This window comes from Capsicum annuum, chromosome 2 (genome assembly GCF_002878395.1).
Source record: "Capsicum annuum cultivar UCD-10X-F1 chromosome 2, UCD10Xv1.1, whole genome shotgun sequence".
Lineage (NCBI taxonomy): Eukaryota > Viridiplantae > Streptophyta > Magnoliopsida > Solanales > Solanaceae > Capsicum > Capsicum annuum.
This window is the reverse complement of record NC_061112.1, coordinates 80,711,966-80,725,267: the sequence shown is the minus strand read 5'-3', so window position 1 is coordinate 80,725,267 and position 13,302 is coordinate 80,711,966.

Below are 13,302 nucleotides of genomic sequence, written 5' to 3'. Positions count from 1 at the left end.
AGCATGACTCTGATACCAATTGTAGGGGGGTACGAATAGTGCGGGTAACTTAACATAGCTCTGATAAATAATATATCTACTATATGTTCCATATTTCTAGTTTTTATGTAGTCAAGTAGAATTTCATATTAATTATGAAAATATAAAAATAAATAATAAAATTAGGAAAATGTAAAAAATATGTATATATATTAATAGATAGATAATAGATAGCGATGGACGCATGCAACATAGACCCAATATATGTAATTTTTTGTATGAATTTATATGATATATATATAATTTAAATAATTAATTATTAAATAATTTAAACTTTTAATTATTGTGATTAATAATACTTTTTCTTTTATTCCAATTTAAGTGAAATTGATATAATTTTGAGAGTCAGTCAAGTATTTTATATCTTTTAAATTTTTTAAGTTGTTAATTATGTGATATATAATGCTTTTAACATAATTTTTTAATAAAATATGAATACTCTCTCCATCCCAGCTTACCACAGATAAAATTTCAATAGTCAACCAATTTTTAAAATATTTTTTTAAGTTCTACAATACTTTTTATCTCATTTTCAAATAATATATGTTACTTTATGTCTTTCCCATCCCATCACAATTTATATGAAACTAATATAATTTCAATAATTAACCAAATTTTATCTCATTTTCAAATAATATACGTTACTTTATGTCTTCCTCTATCTCATTTTAATTTATGTGACACTAGTATAATCTCAACAGTCAACCAACTTTTTTATGTTGAAAAATCATTTTATGTCTATTTTATCTTTTGTACAATATATTATTAATTTTTTAATACTTAGATGACCATATTAATTAATTAATTAGGAGTGATATAATAAAATCATGATTGAAGCAGCAAAGCAGACATATCTGAAAAAACTTATAATAAATAATAAGAAGTGATATAGCAAAATTACTATAAAAGTACTTGTGGAAAAAATTTAAGTGAGTCTCATATAAGACGTCAAATTAATTTAAAACATCAAGAGTAAATTTATCATTTTATGACTATTTTACTTTTCTTATTAAGTATTATTAATTTCTTAATACTTATATGACTTATAATAATTAATTAGTAGTAATATAGTAAAATCACAGTTGAAATAACTGAATCAAATATGTCGGAAATGTCTATTTTACTTTTTTCATTAAAAATTATTAATTTTTAAATACATCAATAATCTCTAATAATTAATTAGGGGTAATATAATAAAATCACGATTGAAGCAGCTAAAGCAGACATGTCGACCTGGTGTCTTCTTATTCCCTCTTATTATTAGTAGTAAATATATTTAATACTTAGAAGACTTACAATAATTAATTAGGGGTAATATAGTAAAACTATGATTGAAGCAGCTAAAGCAGACAACATAAAACATCAAGTGTTAATTTATCATTTTGTGTCTATTTTAGCTTTTTTAATTAAATATTATTATTATTTTTATACTTAAATGTCTTATATTAATTAATTAGGGGTTATATAGTAAAATTATGATTGAAGCAGCTGAAGCAGGCATCACAAGCATGCATGTCGACCTCATGCCTTATTAATGATACCTCTTATTATTAATAAAATTTAATACTTAAATGACTTATAATAATTAATTAGGGGTGATATAGTAAAATTATGATTGAAGCAGCTGAAGCAGGCAGTACAAAACATTAATAATTAATTTATCATTTTATGTCTATTTAATCTTTTTTTTATTAAATAATTTTTTTAATACTTAAATGACTTATAATAATTAATTAGGGGTGATATAGTAAAATTACGATTAAAGCAGATGAAGCAGGCAACATAAGTAGCCATGTCGACCTCGTGCTTGCTTATTAGCTCTTATTGTTAGTACTAGATATCGACAAGCCCGTGCTAACTTGAGCGCAACATATGTTAATATTTCCCAATTTAAGTTTTTGTCATTAAAATAATTTAAGTTTTTAATTATTATGATTTATAATACCCTTTCTTCTACTCCAATATAAGTGATATTGATATAATTTCGAGAGTCGGCCACATATTTTATATCTTTTATATTTTTTAAGTTGTTAATTATGTGATTTATAATGCTTTTAACATAATTTTTCAATAAAATGTGAATACTCTCCCCGTCTCAATTTATGTGGCAAAGATAAAATTTTGACAGTCAATTAAATTTTATTTTATATATTATATATATATATATATATATATATATATAATTTCTTTAATTATTGTGATCTATAATACTTTTTGTCTCATTTTCAAATAATATATGTTACTTTATGTTTTCCTCTGTCTCATCTCAATTTATGCGGCACTACAGTCAATCAATTTTTTTTATATATATATATATATATATATATATATATATATAATTTATTTAATTATTGTGATCTACAATACTTTTTATCTCATTTTCAAATAATATATGTTACTTTATGTTTTCCTCTATCCCATCCCAATTTATGCGGCACTAATATAATTTCGATAATTAACCAAATTTTTTATGTTGACACATCAGTTGGTTTTTGTTTTACCTTTTTAAAATGAAATATTATTAATTTCTTAAAGCTTAGATGCCCGCAATAATTAATTAGGGGTGATATTATAAAATTACGATTGAAGCAGCGAAACAGACATATCTAAAATGATTTATAATAAATAATTAGAAATGATATAACAAAATTATTATAAAAAATACTTGTGAACAAAATTTAAGTGAACTTCATATAATATGTCAATTTAACTTACCATTTTATGTCTATTTTACCTTTTTATTAAATATTATTAATTTTATAATACTTAGATGACCTATAATAATTAATTAGGGGCGATATAGTAAAATTATGGTTGAAGCAGAAATGTCAGAAATGTTTATTTTATTTTTTATTAAATATTATTAATTTTCTAATACATAAATGACTTATAATAATTAAGAAGAGGTGATATAGTAAAATCACGATTGAAGCAGCAGAATCAGGCAATACAAACAGACATGTTGGCCTCGTGTCTGCTTATTCATACTTATTATTAGTAGTAATATAATTTATATATATACATATAATAAATCAAGATATTAAATAGCCGTGGAACTAGCAATTGAATACACACATACACACAAATAATGTAAAAAATATTAGATATAAAAAAGTACTATATAAATTGAAGAGAATTTTTTTAATAAAAATAAAAATGTTAGAAAAACATTATAACATATGAAATAACGTTAAAATAAATAATTGAGTACATATTTGTACAATATATTTTCTATAGAACATATTTTATATTATAGGTGTAATGATATTTATATTTTATGCTATTATTTTTTCTAAATAAAAAAAAAAAGCAACTTTGGTAGAAAGTAATTATAATACTTATGTATATATTTGAGATTTTTAAAAATTTCTTAGCAGAATTATTGAAAATCTTACTTTAGCTTATATTCTTAGTAAAAAATTATAAAACTAAAAATATGAGATACACGCCTTGTAGATCCATGTGATTTATATTTTTCCTCGTGCTCTCTCACTCTCTCTATATATAACTGAATATATTTTTTTGAATAAAAAAAATTATGACTTATGAAATAATCTTAAAACAAATAACCGAGTTTTATTTGGACAAATGATGTAACATTTAAAATATTAATAAAAATTACAAAAATCATGTAGAATACATAAATTTATTCAAAATAAAATTGGGAGGTAAAGAAGATATAAAATCATGATAATCGTGGGTTGAACTTTGACATAAATATTTGGCATAAATTAAAAAATTGAATTTCTTCAATTTGTATAACTCTAAATATGTAAGATTGAATTGAGACTTAATTGGTGGATATAACAATTAGTCGATACAAACTCTATCTTCAATTGAAAAATTGAATTGAGACTCAATTTGTGGAGGTAACAATTAGTCGATTCTAATGTTAGATTGTAATTGAAAAATTGAATTGATTCAACTTATATAACTTTAAGTAACATGAGATTGAATTGAGACTCAATTGGTGGATTTAACAATTTGTCAATCATATTGTTTGACTTTTATTGAAAAATAAATTGCTTTAATATGTATAACTATGAGTATTATATTTTTTATTAGTACTCGGTTTTGTTAGCCTTCTATAATTGTATAATATGCTTTAATAATGCCAAACTAATAAAGAAAATATGCAGAATACACTTAGGATGGGATCAAGGCAGAGAATCCATAGATGGCAATCCCGAAGCTATAATTGGAAGAGCATCACGGGAAAACCTAAGAAGATCCCTGAAATAAGGGAGTCAAGGATCTTGATAAGTTAATTATGGAGCAACAATTATGGAAAGCAGATCACGTGCACGAACATATCTGATATGGACTTGCCAAATGATGTGAGCTCTCAATTAAGGAATCAATACAAATCTTTGATTGAAAAAAATTTCCTTGGGTTTTCCTTTTAGAACAAAGAATCAGTAAGAAGATGAAGACTATTTAAAGACGTTAAAGATAGAAGAATCAGTACGCAACTTCACAAAAAACTGTCATTCTATCTCAACTTTTAGCTTTCATAAAGCTTTGTAATTCTGTCAGTTTACAATAGTTACAAAAAGAAAAATTTGAGTTAGTCCATTAATTATACAAGTTGAGATTGTGTCATAAGATTTGATAACATTAGATTGAGAAAGATCTGATAATATTAGATTGAGACTCAGAACTTTTTCAACTCTATTGTAACTCTCTCTCAAGTTAAACTCTAAAAAAAAACTTGAAACCCAAGGGGACTGGAATAGGTACCACACTGGTGATCCGAACCAGTATAAAATTCTGAGGTCTTTATCATCTTTTGTTTATGCTTTTGGTTTAATTTTTTTTTATCAAGTATAATAACTTGCAGGTGAGTTGACTGACAAAGCTGATTAGTCGACTAAAAAAAGTGTTCAATTCACCCCCCTTTGAATTTCAATTGGTATTAGAGCCGGTCTCACCATAAAGTATTGCTTAACCACACATGAGTAAAGACCAAATGGCCAACTATCATATTCCTAGAGTCTATCAAATGACCAACTATCATATTCCCGAAGCACTCATTTAGGACGAACACTCATTAACAAAACCACCATACTTCAATGAACAACTACTCGCATTGGAAGAACAGATTCATAATATTTGTGCAATCTAACAACTTTCAAGCTTGGGGATTTACCAAGAAGGGACCAAAGCCTATACCAGGGATTAAGGACAAACAAAAGGAATCAAGCAGCATGAACATGGATGATTTCAAAAACTTTGGAATCACTAAAGAACAAACAGTGGTGTAGACTACAACAAGATATCAACCTGTGAGACAGTCAAAGAAATATGGGACAAACTTGAAGTGACCTATGAAGGTAATACCAAAGTGAAGGAAGCAAGTATTAGTACTATAGTCAATAAATATGAGTTTTTCAAAATGGAAGAAAATGAAGGTGTGAAATCAATGTTTGTACGGTTCAGCAAAATCTTCTGTGAACTGAAATCTCTAGGGATGATCTACTCAAATAGCCTTCAAGTAAAGGAGCTTGTGAGGAGTCTTCCAAAAGCATGGAAAATCAAGGCTGCCATTCTGGAAGATAGAGATCTCCACAACATGACATATGATGAATTATGAGGTAATCTTATTGCTTATGAACAAAATTACATAAACAGGTACAATAAGAAGGAGAAAAAAAACATGTAGCCTTCAGTGTCATAGCTCTTGGAGAAAATGAAAATATAGATAAATATAACAACGAAGGTAGGGTCAGCCAAATTCAAAGACAAAGGTAGTAGAGTTCTCAAAGCTTTAAAAATAATGAATTTACAAGAAATAATGATCGATGTTATCATTACAGTAATTGAGCCATATCAAACAAAACCATCCAGAATTAAGGAAAAGATCATTCAGGAAAAATAAAAGCTTTGGGGCCTGAAGTGATGATGACAAAACTAAAGATGATATAGAAACATCAAACATGTGCTTTATGGCAATAGGTAAATCTAGTGAGGTAAGACCTTTTAATTGTCAAAGTTGCAATCTCATTCAAGCAAATCTTAATATGATTATGGATGAACTCCAAAATATTATTAATGAATATAACAAAATTGCTCAAGAAAATAAAAATTGGCAAGCTCAATTAAGACAAAAGCTTGAAGAAGAAATAAGGAACTGGAAAATTCAACTTGAAGCAAGTCAAATAGAAATAGATCTACTTCAAGAAGAACTTGATGATGTGAAAATGCAATTAAAAAACATTATAAAATCACCAAGTCACGATAGTTTTGTTAAGTCTAATATTTTTCAGGCCGAATCATCTTCTTTATTTGATTCTTTTAGTTCTGCTAAAACCTCTTTTTCTTTTCATAGACATATCTGCTACACCTGTGGAAAAAGAGGGCATAAATTACATAACTACAGACAACGATCTAAAATAGTGTGGATTTGGAGGCCCAAAGGAAGCAGATCTAACCATCGAGGACCCAGTACCACCTAGGTACCTACATAAAATTCATTCTCTTATTTTGCTGGAACATGTATGCAAAAACTACAGAAAAGGGATGTGGGTAATAGACAATGAATGTTCCAGACACATGATAAAAAGAGAAAATTTTTACTTCCTGAGAAAGATCAAAGGTGGATCTATCAAATTTGGCGATAATGCTAAAGGAGAAGTCATAGGAGTCAGCTCTGTGAAACTTAGCTCCTCATGCAAGCTCATTGAAGTTTATCTCATTGATGGACTCAAACATAATATATTGAGCACCAGTCATCTATGTGATGTAGGATTCAGCGTGTCTCCCAATGCTAAAAATTACTCCATCAAGCATGAAGAAAGGAAGATCACTCTCATTGGTGATTGTGTCAGCAAAATTTATGTTTTAAATGATATTGATTTTTCTACTCTGACATGTCTCACTGCTTAAACTAGTGACACCTGGTTATGACATAGAAAACTTGGGCATGCCAGCATGCATGTAATTAAAAACTTTCTGGACTAGAATTAGTGAATGGACTGCCAAAGCTAAAGTTTGAAAAGGATCACATCCATAATTCTTATCAACTTGGTAAATGACTCGGACATCGTTCAAAGTAAAATACACTGTCAGTACCACTAAACCCCCGCAAACATCCACACCACTAAACCCCCGCAAACATCTACATGTATTTATTTTGCCCTTCCAAAACTGCCAGCATTCATGGAAAAAGATATGTGTTTGTTATATATAGTTGATGATTATTATTTTTTTACCTGGTTGATGTTTCTTGCTCACAAAAATAAAACCTTCACTAATTTTGATATCTTTTATAGAAAAGTACAAGGAGAAGCAGGATATTTCATTACTTATGTTCATAGCGATCACGGTGGAGAATTTGAAAACAAAGCCTTTAAATATTACTATGCTCAAAATAGTTACTCTAAAAACTTTTTCTCTCCTAGATCTCCTTAACAAAATATCATCGAGCAAAAAAATAGATAACTCCAAGAAACTACACAAACCATGCTACTCGAACAAACCTACCTGATTACTTTTGGACAGAGGCAGTGAGCACAACATGTTACATTCTCAACAAATGTCTCATCAGACCTATCCTTAAAAAGACCTCCTATGAGATATGGAGAGAAAATAATCCAAACATTAATTATTTTTATCCTTTCGTATGCAAATGCTTCATCTATAACAATGGTAAGAACAATTTAGGAAAGTTTAATCCTCAAAGTGATAAAGGTATTTTTCTTGGTTACTCTCCCACTAGTCGTGTATATTGAGCTTTCAATAAAAAAAACCTGTGTGTTGAACAATATATACATTTAGTCTTTGATAAATCTAATCACACTATTGTGAGTTTGAGTTTTGATAAGGAATAGGTAAATGACTCCGAGCATAAGGCATCCCCTGGGAAAACACCAGACCTAGTCAACTCTGAGTCGACTTCTGCTCAACCAGAGTCAGCTCCAGTCCTTGACTCATTAAAAATAAATAGTTTAATAGAATGGAGACACAATGCATACTTTTAAAATGAATTCATAATTGGAAATCCATATGATTAGATGCAAATAAGAGCCTTTCTAAGAAAGCAAGCATCATTAGCTATTATGTCTCAAATAGAACCTAAAAAGGTTGATGAGGCTCTGAAAGACGAATTATGGGTTATAGACATGAAGGAAGAATTAGATCAATTTGAATGAAATTACGTCTGATATCTAGTTGAAAGACCAAAAAATTGCTCAGTCATTGGAACTAGATGAGTCTATAGAAACAACATGAATGAATAAGGTAAGGTCATCAGAAATAAGGCTAAGTTAGTGGCTCAAGGCTACTCCTAGATGAAAGGTATTGACTACAATGAAGCTTTTGCTCCTTTAGCAAGGTTGGAATTAATTTTTATTCTTTTGGCATCTGTTGCTTTTAAATATTTTAAATTGTGTCAAATGAATATTAAAAGAGTCTTCCTAAATGGTTTTGCTAATGAAGAAGTCTTTGTTAAACAAACTCCAAATTTTGAGAATCCTTCATATTTGAATCATGTTTTCAAACTTCCAAAATCACTCTATGGTCTCAAACAAGCTCTATAAGCTTACTATGAAAGACTGAGTACTTTTATCTTGAACAATAACTTTCACAGAGAAAAATATATACTACTCTTTTTATTCAAAAATTTAAATTCCATCATGTTTTGTTTACAAAACCCATATGGATGATATTATCTTTAGAAGTCCTTACACCTCTTTGTGTGAGAATTTTACAAATTTTATGAAGGGAGAATTTGAAATGAGCCTCACAAGAAAACTCATATTTTTCTTGGGGCACCAAATTAAGCAATCTTCCAAGGTAACCTTCAGCAGCCAAACAAAGCACACAAAGGAACATACTAAAAGATTTGTCATGGAGAAGGGAAAAGCCTTCAGAACACCTATGAGTTGCTCCACAAATCTTTATTCAGACATATTAGGAAAAGATATTGATAAAAAGACCTCCAGAGGAATGATTGGATCACTAGTCTACTTGATCACAAGTTGACTCGATATAATGTTCACCATGTGTAAATGTGCAAGGTTTTAGTCAGCTCCGAAAGAGTTACACTTGACTGCAGTCAAGTGAATACTTCGTTATCTAATTGGAATGCAATATGTTGAATTATGGTACCTCCACTCCTCACTTTGATTTAATTGGTTGTTCAGATGTTGACTTTGCAAGTGACAAAAATAATAGAAAAAGTATTAGTGAAACTTGCCAAATTCTTGGTGGTGTATTAATTACATGGCATAGTAAGAAACAGACTTCAATTGCTTTATCAACCACTGAAGCTAAATAATAGCCATTGGAAATTATGGTACTCAGATTCTATGGATTGTGCATCAATTACTTGATTTTGATTTATCATTTAATCTGTTCCCATTATGTGTGATAATACTAGTGCAATTAGTCTATCCAAATACACAGTGCATCATTCTAGAGCTAAGCATATAGATATTAAGCATCATTTTATTCGTGATCATATTGAAAATGGAGATTTCACTTTAAAGTTTGTTGACACTGAAAATTATCTTGCTGATATTTTTGCAAAACCCTTGCTAGAAGAAAGATTCTATTTTCTTAGGAAAAGTCTTGGTATTACATGCATTAATGATATCTGATTGCACAATCTTTTATTTTTGCTACTTTCTACCTAAAATATTTTTGTCTCAAAATATTTTCAAAAATATTTTCCTTTCTGACTCATATACTTTTTCAATTATTTCCTTTTATCCACCCCTTTTCTTGCCTTTACCACCCTGTCTTCTCTCTTCGTATTAAATTTTTACATTACGTTTTCTCTTTCTAAGAATTTTGTACCCTTTCCTCTTCATATGTCACCTCTATTCAAATCATATCATTTCACCTTTCTACCATTTTACTTTCCCCTTCCCTCTTTTTATATCTTTTTCTAATATTTTCTTTCTTATTGTTCAAATGACGGAACAAGATCCATGGAAAATCTTGTAAAAAATCCTGTCAACTGTCAATCCAATAATCATGACCAGTCTTTATTCTCGATCCCTTTAAGGAAGCTTCTTCTCAATCCTTGCAATTAACTGTCCATAAAAAATTCTCAGTCTTTATCCCTAACTTATCCCTTAACAAATCTTGTCTCAGCCCTCTGGACTCTATTCTATCAGAGGACATGTATAAATTCTGGGTTGTATCGCAGCGGAAGAAGTTTTTACCTTTAAAAATTCTCAGTGGTGCCCAAAAGAATTATGAATCTCTCACTGTTAAAGGACTTTCACTATAATGTAATTTTTTTTCAAGGCTCAAGACATATCTCTTGTAATCTGTCTCAGTGGTTTAGATATTTTTAAAGATTTGTTCCGATGTTTTATGCAAATCTTTATCTCTCCCAAGATAGTGGTGAGTTGAAAACTCTTGTTCTTGGTACCAGAATCATCCTGAATGATTTTTTGTTTGAAAAAGTTTTTGATACTAAGCTTTCTAGAGCAATCCCTTTTATGAACGGTACATGCCCTGATAATTTCGAAGTTAGTTTTGAAGAATCTAAGAAAGTTTCCTCAGACCTGGAAGTAAATCTATCAAATTTTGGTCCATTGTCTCTTTATTTCAAATACAAAATTTTGTCTCACATCATAGCCACCACCCTAATCCCAAGGAAGGGTTTTCTCAGCAATGTCACTTGCATAGATGTGTTCATACTGTACTGCATGATTAAAAAATACAAAATTAATTGGGCTTTATGGTTGAAACACCCTGAATTTTGGCCCTTGAAAATTTCTTGAGCTTTAGCTCACTGCCTTAATTATGAATTGACCCCACGAGTCGTAGGGTGTCTTTATGTGTTAGGTGACCCTAGTTGTAAGGTATTCAAAGAATGGTGTTTGAGTTTCTATCCTGAGTACATCTTGGGGACACGAGTCATCAGGATGAGTCATAACCAAATCATGTAAGTTGGTGCCATGATTCTACTCCAAGTATGAGTGTCTCACTATGAGTCGTAAGGATTTGTTATAAGTCATGGAATGAAATCATAGGATGTCTAGTTTTTAACCTATTTGGGTTTTGTGTTAACTACGATTGGACCCTACGAGTCGTAGGGTCTCATTACAAATGGGTTGGTCGAGTTGTAAAGTCGACAGTGTATGGGGGTCCTAGTCACTGTCTTGGTTACAATTCATGGTGACGAGTCATAAAGTGTGGTTATAAGTTGATGGTTGACTCGTAATCAAATGTGGCCCTTTTTTAATTTTTAAGTTAAGGGTATTCTGGACATTTTCCCTTTTGCCCAACTTCAAACACATCTTATAACCCCTTTAGGGCATCATTATCCCTAAAAAACAAATCAAATAACTTCTTAAAACAAATTTAATCATCTTTAAATGTTGAATCCCCACGTGATGCAGGAACAATCCATACTTCCACTCCTCCTTCTTAGTGACTAGGTAATTCGGGGATAACTCTTAAGTCAAATTAAAGTGGTGAGCTTCCATACTTTGAAAGACCCCATTTAATGCTATGGGTCTCTTTATGTCTTTACTATTTCTTTTGGTCTTAGTTTTGGCTATGGTCGGGGACATGTCCAAACTGGATATTCTTTGGTTTTGATTAGAGACTTTGTTGGACTACTGTGGACATAAGCGGTATTAGTTGGTTGTTTAGTTGTTGTTGGTGGTTTTGGTTATTGACTTATCATAATATCTTTAAATAAATATTCTCTTGTGTTGTTATATATTTAGAATTTATCCGACATAGGGAGTAATATGGTTGATGGTTTGGGTATTAGGGTTGGTCTCTGGTCCTTGTTGGACTTAAAATATTCGACACGGCCAGGCCTGGTTTGGGTCGTGTCAAGATGGTATCAGAGCGCTAAGTTCATGGTTAATTGGGTGTCCACAAATCCTTGTTAAGTAGAGTCTCTTTTATGGGTGTGTAGCATGCCACACTTATAAGGCTGAGGCTATTAGGTATTTAAGAATATTTACCTTTCTTGTTGATCTATTTTGAGCTATAGAATCTACTTTTACCTTTCTTGTTGATCTATTTTGAGCTATAGAATCTAAGGTATTGAACTCTCTTCAAAATCTCTTTTTGTTCCTTTTAGATCATCCTCTCGATGATTTGAAGCTTATGGAAACTCATATGTCCCATTCAAGGACGGCGTAGATATAACTCATCCAATTTATGGGGTACAAACCTGATCAAGGGTCACTGCTTTTGATTCCCCCCATGAAGTTCCACCGATCTCTACTGAACCTACTTTGAAAGGTGACACTCATGCTCAGTCACCTCAGAGAGATGTTACCGATTTTGAGTTTTGATGTTCTATTTATTTGTTGACCCAGATAGTAGCCTCACTATCATGATAGTCTGGTTCTATTTGTGTGAGAAGGAATAAGGCAAAAGTAAGAAATAGGCAGAGCAAGAAGTCTCAATACTCAGACTAGGGGAGGGGTCAGAGAGATAGTGGTAGAGATAGAGGACAATGGTCTATGCAAGGGAATCCACAGAGTTCCCATGTGGTTGTCAATGTCCCTTATCCTTAATCTTCTGGTGAATATCATTTTTGGGATGGTGGAGCTCGGCTAGCTCAAACCTATTCTCCCTACTAATTTTGTGGTTTTTTGTACTGCAGTTATTGCTATAAAAAGAGGAATCAATGTTTTAGTTGTGGTCAGTTGGGTCACGTGCAGTAGGAATATCCCACAAGGGTTGCCACTGGGGAAAATAGAATTTCAGTTTCCACTTCTCTATCTCTTGCACCAAGGGGTGCTGTTTTTACTACGGTACTGGATGGGACCATCTCTATTCTCTCTCTATCCTTCAGGAGTTTGAGGCATCTCCTGATGTCATTGTGGTATGTTAAAACTCTTCTCTCGTGGTTTGTACTATTTACTTGATCTAGGGGTCAACTTTTTCTTATTTTACCTTATATATGGCTATTTATTTTGGTTTTGATCCTGAGTATATTTTAGACCCCTTTTCTATTTCTACCCCGGTAGGTGACTCTATGGTTACTAGAAGAGTCTATAAGGGTTGTGTGGTATTTGTTGATGATAGGAAAACTTCTATGGATTGGATTAAATTGGATATGGTTGATCTTGATGTCATCTTGGGGATAAATTCTTTGCATTAATTCTTTGCCTTTTAGATTGACGGACCCGTAAGGTTCTATTTAAATTCCTTAAGGAGCCAATTTTAGAAATGGGAAAGGAGTTTCCTAGTGCCTAAGGGGAGGTTCATTTTGTATCTTGGAGCCTGAAAATTAATTTCCAAAGGGTTTCTTTACCCTTTGGTATGAGTTAAAGATTC